Source organism: Pelobates fuscus, chromosome 2 (assembly GCF_036172605.1).
Source record: "Pelobates fuscus isolate aPelFus1 chromosome 2, aPelFus1.pri, whole genome shotgun sequence".
Classification (NCBI taxonomy): Eukaryota; Metazoa; Chordata; class Amphibia; order Anura; family Pelobatidae; genus Pelobates; species Pelobates fuscus.
Window position 1 is genome coordinate 442,334,353 of NC_086318.1, and position 11,823 is coordinate 442,346,175.

An 11,823-nucleotide genomic window follows, 5' to 3' on the forward strand; every position below is an offset into this window, starting at 1 on the left:
GGTTTCGTAATCTTTTAGATCCCTAAGAAATTTTTGATGTTTTCTAACTTTGATCACTTGTTGGTATTTGTCTAAGTTCTGTTTCAATTTTAGTTCTAGTTGATTGAATGTGGGGTCAGACTGAAATTGGTGAATATTACTTAATTCGGATTCAAGTTGTTTATCCGTAGCCTCCAATTTAAGTTTTTCAAATTTACAGATAATTTGCATAAATGTATTAGAACAGAGTCCTGCTGCTAGTTCCCATTCTTTAACCATTTCTGGATTTTCAGCATGGGAGGAGGGGACCGTATGGACTCTAAGCCCTCTTGGAATCATACTTTTTTTCAGATAGAAGTCCAGGGAGGAAATCTCCCAGCTGGCCCTTATTTGTTGTTTATAGGTTTTGTTAAGTTTGTTAAAACTTTGATGAATATCAGAGGGAACCTCCGTATTTTCCAGTAATTCGTTAGAGAAAACTTTATCAGCGTCTTTACACCACATAGTGCTATCTAATTTGTTAGCAAGAAAGCCTGCCATAGTCAGTATAAATGATGGTCGAACACCCAAATTAAATGGTCAAACACACACAATATTTACACAACCTAGGTATTGAAACCTGAAAAATAGATAAAGAACAACCCTGGAAGGAAATGGATTGAATCCATCCGCCAGTGTTGTGGTGGTTATAGGATACAATGGGGCATAACCCCTGGAGATATAGAGAAAAATAGTACTACTGGTAGGCAACTCGGAAACGAATTGCCCTCCAAGTAGACCTTATATCCTTATATTACAAAAAGGCTTATACTGCAGGTGCCCGTTAAGGGGAGTCTTTGCATGCAGGTAGCCAAAAAACGGGCTTGTACTGCAGGTGCCCACTAAGGGGAGTCTTCACATACAGGTAGCCAGAAAACAAAAAAACTCTTTAATAGTCCCTCTTGAGGAAAAAGAAAAAAATATATATACAAGTGTAGATTAAAAAGTAAGGACCTAGTGGGGTAGAGTAATAACTGCGCCTGGCTTTACTGTAAAGAACACATAAACTGTGGAGATATTAATGTGGCTTCAAAGGTATGCCAAATATTCCACCAGAGTAGTTGTTTCAAAAAGACCGAGGGTACAGAGTATGCAGCAAACAGTTGCTAAACCAGCAGGTTATATTTGTATCTAATAGTGGAGGATACAGTATATGCACCCAGAAATGCAAGGTACAAACACAAAAGTAACTAGTATGTCTTCAAATATATTTGAATGAGTATCTCTTGTTAAGTAGAGAATGGGTACAGTTGTGAGGGGTATTAACCTGGAGATAGCTTAGTGGCTGCAGATTACAGTGCAATTCAAAGTTTAAGATGAATGAAGAAATACCCTTAGTGCCATAAACTTATATCCCATGCATAAAGCACATATTGATTCTTAAGGCAAAAGGTATATGAAAACCCATACTAAATCACAGAGATAAGCATAGTAATAAAATATGTAGCAATATGTAAAAAGATGCCTAAACAGCTAAATGTGATTTGGGGGTAGGAGTCCCTAGCATCTTGTACATATCTTATACATATATACTTAAACAGTCTTTAGCAGTGCTCAGGATCGTAGGAATATCAAAACCCCAGAATTGTCCAAACAAAAAAAAAAATTTATTAAAATAGAATAATCCGCTCTATGTGAGCTGCTCAACGCGCGTTTCGGCGATACAGATCGCCTTTGTCAAGAGCCGTTTGCAGAGTGGATAGCGCCTCTTTTTAAATGGATCTTAGAACTTCCCCCCTGTGTGACGTAATCATCACTGTCCAATCGGTGAGTCCGTGTGGACAGGAGGGGGCGGAGTGAACCTTCCCCTAGTACAGGGTCTAAAATGCAGTTAACCCTACTCGGGAAACGAGTGCCGGTATAAATCTATCAAATGACCCGGACACCATAGGAGGCTGCAAAGGATTACATGTTATAGTCCGGATAGTCCCCAAAGATAAATGATAGTAAGACTCGTTTTGGGTCCATAGAAATATAAAGGTCGTCCAAGAGTATTAGTAGTCAATCGGAAAAAAAAATTTTGTGTTAAAATTTTCGGATGTACAAACAAAACGGGACTGGTACTTAAAGGTTGCTGGAAAAATCCAGTATATAAACCAGAGTACATAGATCCAGATGTTATATAGGACGATGTTTCTATGGTAGGCATACAAGTGCCATAGTTGGGGAACAATCTAAAGATTCTAAATGTGTATATATGGAGGCGCAAATGAACATTTAAAAAGGATAAATAAATGTTCATTGTTGATTAAAATAGAGGAAGTAATTAACTTCAAACATAAAGGGGAGACAGAGAATTTTGTTAGAATTAGCGTGGTGTGTTGACAGATATTGTTAAAGGGTTAGTAATATAACCCTAAATAGGTAAAAAAAAGGGGGGTGCCGACCATACATCTTGTAAATATACATACAAAGTATTTACACAATATTTACAAATTAAATTTTACAAAGAAAATGACCTGACAGGATTGAGTTGGTGTTATTTAGATAAAGGGGGCGAAGGAAAAACCTTCGTTGAGACCTTTTGGATGTAATGTTTTGAGTTGGAAGATCCAAAAACTTTCTCGTTGTCTCAAAAAACGGTCATAATTGCCCCTGCGTCTATCCTTTCGGACCAATTCTAGTCCACAGAAACGAAGTCCCTGTGGATTACCAGCGTGAACCTCTTTTAAATGTCGACCCTCTTCGGGCGGTTAATAGCCACATTCGATTCAGGCTGGGAGGCCGTCAGAACTGTGTTTCAAAAGTTCTGGCCGTGCCTATTGGATGATACTCACCTCAAAAGGGTCCTGGGACCTAGAGTCGAAATGACCGCCCGAAGAGGGAAGAACCTCAGAAACATCCTCGTTCCGAGTCATTTTCACTCTCCCCCCATACGTACCTGGCTACATAACACCACGGTGGGATCATATCAATGTGGCCATTGTGTGGCTTGTAAATTTATCAAACGTGACTCCAAGATCATCTTCGACAGTACTGGAAAAAGATCATTTAAGATCAAATCTTTTTTCAACTGCAATACCGCAGGACTAGTATATCTCCTCACATGTACCTGTCATCTGCAATACGTGGGAAAAACCTTTAGACCCTTTAAGGAGCGTATCAAAGAGCATGTCAGATCACCTAAACTGCTCGTTGATACCCCCATAGGTCGACATTTAAAAGAGGTTCACGCTGGTAATCCACAGGGACTTCGTTTCTGTGGACTAGAATTGGTCCGAAAGGATAGACGCAGGGGCAATTATGACCGTTTTTTGAGACAACGAGAAAGTTTTTGGATCTTCCAACTCAAAACATTACATCCAAAAGGTCTCAACGAAGGTTTTTCCTTCGCCCCCTTTATCTAAATAACACCAACTCAATCCTGTCAGGTCATTTTCTTTGTAAAATTTAATTTGTAAATATTGTGTAAATACTTTGTATGTATATTTACAAGATGTATGGTCGGCACCCCTCTTTTTTACCTATTTAGGGTTATATTACTAACCCTTTAACAATATCTGTCAACACACCACGCTAATTCTAACAAAATTCTCTGTCTCCCCTTTATGTTTGAAGTTAATTACTTCCTCTATTTTAATCAACAATGAACATTTATTTATCCTTTTTAAATGTTCATTTGCGCCTCCATATATACACATTTAGAATCTTTAGATTGTTCCCCAACTATGGCACTTGTATGCCTACCATAGAAACATCGTCCTATATAACATCTGGATCTATGTACTCTGGTTTATATACTGGATTTTTCCAGCAACCTTTAAGTACCAGTCCCGTTTTGTTTGTACATCCGAAAATTTTAACACAAATTTTTTTTTTCCGATTGACTACTAATACTCTTGGACGACCTTTATATTTCTATGGACCCAAAACGAGTCTTACTATCATTTATCTTTGGGGACTATCCGGACTATAACATGTAATCCTTTGCAGCCTCCTATGGTGTCCGGGTCATTTGATAGATTTATACCGGCACTCGTTTCCCGAGTAGGGTTAACTGCATTTTAGACCCTGTACTAGGGGAAGGTTCACTCCGCCCCCTCCTGTCCACACGGACTCACCGATTGGACAGTGATGATTACGTCACACAGGGGGGAAGTTCTAAGATCCATTTAAAAAGAGGCGCTATCCACTCTGCAAACGGCTCTTGACAAAGGCGATCTGTATCGCCGAAACGCGCGTTGAGCAGCTCACATAGAGCGGATTATTCTATTTTAATAATTTTTTTTTTTTGTTTGGACAATTCTGGGGTTTTGATATTCCTACGATCCTGAGCACTGCTAAAGACTGTTTAAGTATATATGTATAAGATATGTACAAGATGCTAGGGACTCCTACCCCCAAATCACATTTAGCTGTTTAGGCATCTTTTTACATATTGCTACATATTTTATTACTATGCTTATCTCTGTGATTTAGTATGGGTTTTCATATACCTTTTGCCTTAAGAATCAATATGTGCTTTATGCATGGGATATAAGTTTATGGCACTAAGGGTATTTCTTCATTCATCTTAAACTTTGAATTGCACTGTAATCTGCAGCCACTAAGCTATCTCCAGGTTAATACCCCTCACAACTGTACCCATTCTCTACTTAACAAGAGATACTCATTCAAATATATTTGAAGACATACTAGTTACTTTTGTGTTTGTACCTTGCATTTCTGGGTGCATATACTGTATCCTCCACTATTAGATACAAATATAACCTGCTGGTTTAGCAACTGTTTGCTGCATACTCTGTACCCTCGGTCTTTTTGAAACAACTACTCTGGTGGAATATTTGGCATACCTTTGAAGCCACATTAATATCTCCACAGTTTATGTGTTCTTTACAGTAAAGCCAGGCGCAGTTATTACTCTACCCCACTAGGTCCTTACTTTTTAATCTACACTTGTATATATATTTTTTTCTTTTTCCTCAAGAGGGACTATTAAAGAGTTTTTTTGTTTTCTGGCTACCTGTATGTGAAGACTCCCCTTAGTGGGCACCTGCAGTACAAGCCCGTTTTTTGGCTACCTGCATGCAAAGACTCCCCTTAACGGGCACCTGCAGTATAAGCCTTTTTGTAATATAAGGATATAAGGTCTACTTGGAGGGCAATTCGTTTCCGAGTTGCCTACCAGTAGTACTATTTTTCTCTATATCTCCAGGGGTTATGCCCCATTGTATCCTATAACCACCACAACACTGGCGGATGGATTCAATCCATTTCCTTCCAGGGTTGTTCTTTATCTATTTTTCAGGTTTCAATACCTAGGTTGTGTAAATATTGTGTGTGTTTGACCATTTAATTTGGGTGTTCGACCATCATTTATACTGACTATGGCAGGCTTTCTTGCTAACAAATTAGATAGCACTATGTGGTGTAAAGACGCTGATAAAGTTTTCTCTAACGAATTACTGGAAAATACGGAGGTTCCCTCTGATATTCATCAAAGTTTTAACAAACTTAACAAAACCTATAAACAACAAAAAAGGGCCAGCTGGGAGATTTCCTCCCTGGACTTCTATCTGAAAAAAAGTATGATTCCAAGAGGGCTTAGAGTCCATACGGTCTCCTCCTCCCATGCTGAAAATCCAGAAATGGTTAAAGAATGGGAACTAGCAGCAGGACTCTGTTCTAATACAGTTATGCAAATTATCTGTAAATTTGAAAAACTTAAATTGGAGGCTACGGATAAACAACTTGAATCCGAATTAAGTAATATTCACCAATTTCAGTCTGACCCCACATTCAATCAACTAGAACTAAAATTGAAACAGAACTTAGACAAATACCAACAAGTGATCAAAGTTAGAAAACATCAAAAATTTCTTAGGGATCTAAAAGATTACGAAACCGGCAACGTCTATAGCACGTTTAAACGCCGCCTAAGAACCAATTCCGAAAATGCGCTAACTTCGGATTACGACTCATCCGATAATGACTCAGAGAACAGATCACGGACACAAGTCTGTCCATCAGACTCTGACTCTAACACCTCTAATCAAGGCAGCTCTAGGGGCATTTTGAAAAAAGGGGTGAATTTTTTAGAGATGGGCCATTTGGACGACCCAATACCACGCCAACCCCCATACCACACGCGCAACAGGGGCCGGGGAGGGAGAAGCACAACAAGGAGACGACGGTACTAACCAATAAACTCCAAATTATCAACCTTTCAATGCATCCTCTAACCCCTCAGGAAACAAATGTTTTATCTAAGGGCCTCTCTTTTGTGCCTGTTCCACCCTTTAATAAGTTTATATGGGTAAAAGATTTACATCTATTTGTTAGAAAACTTGCTTTATGCAAGTATCATCAAATCAAATTGGATAAGAAGTTAAAAGATCTAGGCATTCTAGATAAAGATTATGACTGCTTAATGACTCTGATATCTCTCCTTGACGAGAACGATACTGACACTACCACCTATCAGACTAATTTGAAACCCCCGTGTCGATTCACACCAAACCTGGGGAATTTCAAAAACATCGAATTTTTTCTAGAATCAGTTAAGTTTGCAATTGATAATATTCACCATAAGGACCTGGACGTACAGCCAAACATGAATCTCACGAAATCTGAGAACAAAGCTCTGCAAGCACTTAAAGGAGATACCACAATCACCATCAAGCCAGCCGATAAGGGAGGGAATATTGTCATTTTAAACACTACTGATTACATCAAGATGTCTCTCAAGATACTTGAAAATAGAGACACATACCAACCTCTTGAAAAAGATCCCACGAACACATTTCTTCAAGATTATCGAGTGATTTTGGATATGGGCCGCAGTAGAGGGGTGCTATCCAGGGAAGAATATGACTTTATTCTCAATAAACTCCCTAGGATAGCTACCTTCTACTGCCTGCCCAAAGTCCACAAAAATCAAACTAACCCCCCCGGACGCCCCATAGTATCCGGTGTCGACAACCTCACCCAAAATGGCAGTATCTACCTCGATAGGGTTCTTCGCCCATTCGTGGAAAAACTACCCTCCTACATACAAGACACTAAGCAGACACTGGTCCGCCTTTCAAGCTTAAAACTCCCTGAGTCTGTGTCACTCTGTAGCCTAGATGTGGAGGCCCTATACTCCTCTATTCCACACAAGGGGGGTATCCAACATGTGAAACATTTCCTGGACAAAAGGGGCCCTGCCTACAGTGACCATTCCTTTTTCACCCTGGAGTTGCTTGAATTTATTCTTAGCCACAACTATTTCCTCTTCAACGAGAAATTTTATCATCAGGTACAGGGCACTGCGATGGGGACGGCTTGTGCCCCATCGTATGCCAACCTCCATCTGGGCTGGTGGGAGGAAGTAGTTGTGGCGAAAGATACAGCCTTTACACCATACAGACCTTTTATCCATCATTGGGCTCGTTATATTGACGATATTCTGATCCTGTGGACAGGTAGTGAGGACCTATTTAAAAGCTTTGTATCACTTCTTAATACTAACAATTTGAACTTATTCTTCACATCGGAGTTCGGGAAGGATACACTGAACTTTCTAGACCTCACAATCACAATAAGTGGAGTTTCCATCAGTACCACATTATATAAAAAACCAACATCCTCTAATAGCCTCCTACGGTGGGAAAGTTTCCACCCCCAACCACTTAAACGGGGGATCCCCACCGGGCAGTATATCAGAGCTCGTAGGAATTGCAGCAACATCGAAGATTTTAAAGTACAAGCTAATGTACTACGACAGCAATTTAAGGATAAGGGCTATCCGAACAAATGCCTTAAAAAAGCTTACAAACGAGCTTTAGAGGCAGATAGGGATAGCCTTCTATCGCCCAAGAAAGTGGAGTTTTCCACTAAACCACAACCCCCACGGTTAATAGCCACATTCGATTCAGGCTGGGAGGCCGTCAGAACTGTGTTTCAAAAGTTCTGGCCGTGCCTATTGGATGATACTCACCTCAAAAGGGTCCTGGGACCTAGAGTCGAAATGACCGCCCGAAGAGGGAAGAACCTCAGAAACATCCTCGTTCCGAGTCATTTTCACTCTCCCCCCATACGTACCTGGCTACATAACACCACGGTGGGATCATATCAATGTGGCCATTGTGTGGCTTGTAAATTTATCAAACGTGACTCCAAGATCATCTTCGACAGTACTGGAAAAAGATCATTTAAGATCAAATCTTTTTTCAACTGCAATACCGCAGGACTAGTATATCTCCTCACATGTACCTGTCATCTGCAATACGTGGGAAAAACCTTTAGACCCTTTAAGGAGCGTATCAAAGAGCATGTCAGATCACCTAAACTGCTCGTTGATACCCCCATAGGTCGACATTTAAAAGAGGTTCACGCTGGTAATCCACAGGGACTTCGTTTCTGTGGACTAGAATTGGTCCGAAAGGATAGACGCAGGGGCAATTATGACCGTTTTTTGAGACAACGAGAAAGTTTTTGGATCTTCCAACTCAAAACATTACATCCAAAAGGTCTCAACGAAGGTTTTTCCTTCGCCCCCTTTATCTAAATAACACCAACTCAATCCTGTCAGGTCATTTTCTTTGTAAAATTTAATTTGTAAATATTGTGTAAATACTTTGTATGTATATTTACAAGATGTATGGTCGGCACCCCCCTTTTTTTTTACCTATTTAGGGTTATATTACTAACCCTTTAACAATATCTGTCAACACACCACGCTAATTCTAACAAAATTCTCTGTCTCCCCTTTATGTTTGAAGTTAATTACTTCCTCTATTTTAATCAACAATGAACATTTATTTATCCTTTTTAAATGTTCATTTGCGCCTCCATATATACACATTTAGAATCTTTAGATTGTTCCCCAACTATGGCACTTGTATGCCTACCATAGAAACATCGTCCTATATAACATCTGGATCTATGTACTCTGGTTTATATACTGGATTTTTCCAGCAACCTTTAAGTACCAGTCCCGTTTTGTTTGTACATCCGAAAATTTTAACACAAAATTTTTTTTTCCGATTGACTACTAATACTCTTGGACGACCTTTATATTTCTATGGACCCAAAACGAGTCTTACTATCATTTATCTTTGGGGACTATCCGGACTATAACATGTAATCCTTTGCAGCCTCCTATGGTGTCCGGGTCATTTGATAGATTTATACCGGCACTCGTTTCCCGAGTAGGGTTAACTGCATTTTAGACTCTGTACTAGGGGAAGGTTCACTCCGCCCCCTCCTGTCCACACGGACTCACCGATTGGACAGTGATGATTACGTCACACAGGGGGGAAGTTCTAAGATCCATTTAAAAAGAGGCGCTATCCACTCTGCAAACGGCTCTTGACAAAGGCGATCTGTATCGCCGAAACGCGCGTTGAGCAGCTCACATAGAGCGGATTATTCTATTTTAATAATTTATTTTTTTTTGTTTGGACAATTCTGGGGTTTTGATATTCCTACGATCCTGAGCACTGCTAAAGACTGTTTAAGTATATATGTATAAGATATGTACAAGATGCTAGGGACTCCTACCCCCAAATCACATTTAGCTGTTTAGGCATCTTTTTACATATTGCTACATATTTTATTACTATGCTTATCTCTGTGATTTAGTATGGGTTTTCATATACCTTTTGCCTTAAGAATCAATATGTGCTTTATGCATGGGATATAAGTTTATGGCACTAAGGGTATTTCTTCATTCATCTTAAACTTTGAATTGCACTGTAATCTGCAGCCACTAAGCTATCTCCAGGTTAATACCCCTCACAACTGTACCCATTCTCTACTTAACAAGAGATACTCATTCAAATATATTTGAAGACATACTAGTTACTTTTGTGCTTGTACCTTGCATTTCTGGGTGCATATACTGTATCCTCCACTATTAGATACAAATATAACCTGCTGGTTTAGCAACTGTTTGCTGCATACTCTGTACCCTCGGTCTTTTTGAAACAACTACTCTGGTGGAATATTTGGCATACCTTTGAAGCCACATTAATATCTCCACAGTTTATGTGTTCTTTACAGTAAAGCCAGGCGCAGTTATTACTCTACCCCACTAGGTCCTTACTTTTTAATCTACACTTGTATATATATTTTTTTCTTTTTCCTCAAGAGGGACTATTAAAGAGTTTTTTTGTTTTCTGGCTACCTGTATGTGAAGACTCCCCTTAGTGGGCACCTGCAGTACAAGCCCGTTTTTTGGCTACCTGCATGCAAAGACTCCCCTTAACGGGCACCTGCAGTATAAGCCTTTTTGTAATATAAGGATATAAGGTCTACTTGGAGGGCAATTCGTTTCCGAGTTGCCTACCAGTAGTACTATTTTTCTCTATATCTCCAGGGGTTATGCCCCATTGTATCCTATAACCACCACAACACTGGCGGATGGATTCAATCCATTTCCTTCCAGGGTTGTTCTTTATCTAATATTAGATAAAACCTCTGTCAGGGCTTATTCACTAAAGTGAGAATTCAAACGGAATTAAAAGTGAATTTTAAATTCAAGTTAAAAAAACAAACCAACTGGAAAAATTCAACTATGCTCCCAGTTTAACTTCTTTGTCTTTATATTTGAAACCCCCTTGAATTCTCACTTTAGAGCATAACCCGGCATGTATAAGCCGTTATATTTACTCAGTTACGTGTCTGTTAGTCCACGCATTGTACAGCACTGCGGAATTTGTTGGCGCTTTATATATAATAAGAATAATAACTCATTCATTACAGCAACTGATCTTCATTAACATAAGCATTTGTCATTTTTGCTAAAACGTTATAGAAATGTGTCAAGTGGTCTCATCTCATTAGTACACAGTGTGTATTGTGGTTGCTGTATCACTCCTTTGGTATACCAGTATTAATAATAATGACTTTATACAGAGCAGCGGCTCATACCTCTGACACTATAGCTTTGATATTGGAGTTGAAACAGGTTCAGAGTTTATAAACAGATTAATTTAAATTACGTCATAATAAAAAAACAACATAAATCACCTTAATGGAACGGGTCTAGAAAGGGAATTGGATATATGGAAGATAAACAAAAAGAGTTATTAGGGTTTAGTAATGGTATGGGATAAGGGTGGGCGAGGGGGAAATGGCGTTAGTGGGGAACGAAGATTAATGAGATAGAAAGAGGGTTTAGATGGGGATGAAATAAAAACATGAAATTGTGTAGTGTGTCCCTGAGAATCGAAAAGTAACGTGTGTGTTTGAATGTGTGTGAGACTTTATATGTGTGTACTAAACAATGTGCATTCTCTGAGTAGTGAGTGTAAATGTATGTGTTCCTATCAGCTTGTACTGACCTGTAAATCTGTCCATATACTCAAACCTAGGAAAGAAAAACACTTACCTCTCTAACGCCACCACCTAACCATCTCCTGTGCCTTGGCCAATCACAGGTAAAGTGCGCATGCACAGAGTGAACTTTTACCTGTTTTAGTGCTTTGCGGTTCAGTCACTGTTATCTAAACACTAAGACATGGTCGATATCTGTTCGGGAGAATGTTAGTGGTGATAGTCTGCAAAACATCCGTCTGGAGGTCTGAGACAAGTCAGTAAATTTGGGGCACAAAAGTCTATCAAATAAAAGTAATGACACAAGTTATGGCTGACATTTAACAACCACCTTGGGAGCGAACCCTCAGCTGGGAATGTTAATAAGGATGTTGGATGATAATGCACCACATTTATATTGATATCAAAAAACAGGAAACATAGGGGAAAATGTTCCTATATATTGTTTTTTTTTTTTTTTTTAATTTGACAATTTTTATTGAAGTTTGTTAGGGGTACAGAAGAGAAAGGGAGAGTAGGGGAGCAGTGGCAAACAGTTTACAT